This window comes from Ciona intestinalis, unplaced genomic scaffold, assembly GCF_000224145.3.
Source record: "Ciona intestinalis unplaced genomic scaffold, KH HT001214.1, whole genome shotgun sequence".
NCBI classification, from domain to species: domain Eukaryota; kingdom Metazoa; phylum Chordata; class Ascidiacea; order Phlebobranchia; family Cionidae; genus Ciona; species Ciona intestinalis.
The window spans coordinates 1-1,695 of NW_004191535.1; the positions used below are offsets into that span (position 1 = coordinate 1).

Here is a 1,695-nt window from a genome sequence, read left to right on the forward strand (position 1 = left end):
CTTCTCACCCACAATTCCTCAACAATCTACGAGGACAACTTTAACGCAACAACAAGGCGAATTGGAAAATTCAATGTAGCCGACAAGCTACACCGGAAAAATTAACTAAAAAATAAATTAACAAGAGGCTTCCATCGGAACAACTTTAATCCCCAACCAACGATTTTAACAACAATGACAATGCACGCGACTGAGAACTTAGTAGTAAAACAAATCAACGTTCGGGTATAAGGGAGGGAAATCAAGGGGTATTTCAAACGGTCGTTGACGCAGAGTGTAGGGGTATGTGGGTATCTACGCTTTCCAATTGTGAAGCATTTCAAATAACAATTTCTATCTCTAGCCCCTTATTCAAATAGAAAATAAAGAATGGTTAAAAATAGGAACTGAACTTAAAACAGCATGAACGTAGAGGTAACTTAAAATAACATAAAGCGTAGACGGAGACGTGCACTGTGCAGCCGTCGTTAAATAGAACTGAGGACGAACAAAGTCAAATACACACGAGACGAAAATCAACCATGCATACGAAACAAAGGAGAAAAGAATCGCGCTGGCATCGGAAAACAATGGGGAGTAAATAAACGACAATTTAGGGCGACACTGTACATTACACCCCCTTTTAACAGTTAAGGTACATTATTACATTAAAGCGTCATTCATGCTTCGGATTGGACATGAAGGGCCACGATTAACAATATCAAACCATCTGTTAAAATAATCCCATTAGTTCAGAATATTCTATAAATAAAAATGCAAACAGATAGAACAAAGCCTGCTGTGCCACCAGCATTCTGCATCACACTCAAACATTGACCAACTTTCCAACTTAAGACATCCCTGGCCAGATTGACTTTCATCTGCTCAACATTTAACAGTCAATGAAATTAACAGATTATTTATAAAATGCAAACCACCTTTGAAAATGGTGTCAGCACAATATGCTTTTTTTGCAGGTTTGTTCTATAAAGGACTGGCATTGCCATTTCTTGTGCATATAGTTCAGCAATGTGCGTCCACATAACACATTTTCCATCTAATGTCATAAGACGAGTCCCACCTGGCTTTGAACCGTAAAGTCCATTTCTAGCAGTCTAAATATAAAAGGAAATTGTGGTTACTGGTGTGCTTACATTTTTGTAATTTCAACCCATACCTTTAACAAATGAGAGGGATCTGAACATAAAAACACTTTCCGAGTTGGATCATGTGGATTTGGTGCAGTGAAAGGTTTATGCAGAGGTATTTCATTGAAGCCACTAACCAGTTTAAAAAACTTTGTGTTAGTGGCTGCACCATCAGCTACAACAGCAAGAATTTGCACCCCTGCTTTTTCACACTTGTCAAAACATTAATGACAATACATATGCTGGAGTTGATTTTGTTGGGTACCATGCAATGGGAATAGATACCTCCCTTTGTTTTGTGCGGACATAAAATACTGCAAACAACATGATAAATGAAATCATACAAACAGCACATAACATTTAATACATATTCTTGTATTTACCTAAAATATGACTTGCTAAACAGCTCTCTTCAGAAGAACTAACATGTCCAAAATCAACAAAACCAACAAGTTTTCCATGTTTAATCACCAGCTTTTCATTTACTGTATAAAACAGGTAAATATTAATTGTAGTCATATGAAAATGATAGACTTACTTTTCATCCCATAAAGTGTTAAGTATCCTT

The 1,695-nt window shown here is 36.8% G+C and overlaps 1 long non-coding RNA gene across 1 annotated transcript; it reads right to left on the bottom strand.

Moving 5' to 3' along the window:
- Positions 1–129: 129 nt before the first annotated feature.
- LOC108950959 lies at positions 130–1,662 on the bottom strand. Its single transcript, XR_001975427.2, has 4 exons — positions 1,511–1,662; positions 1,157–1,441; positions 918–1,094; positions 130–860 (listed from the first exon to the last, which is right to left on the bottom strand). It is a non-coding gene; the product is annotated as an uncharacterized LOC108950959 (long non-coding RNA).
- Positions 1,663–1,695: the final 33 nt, after the last annotated feature.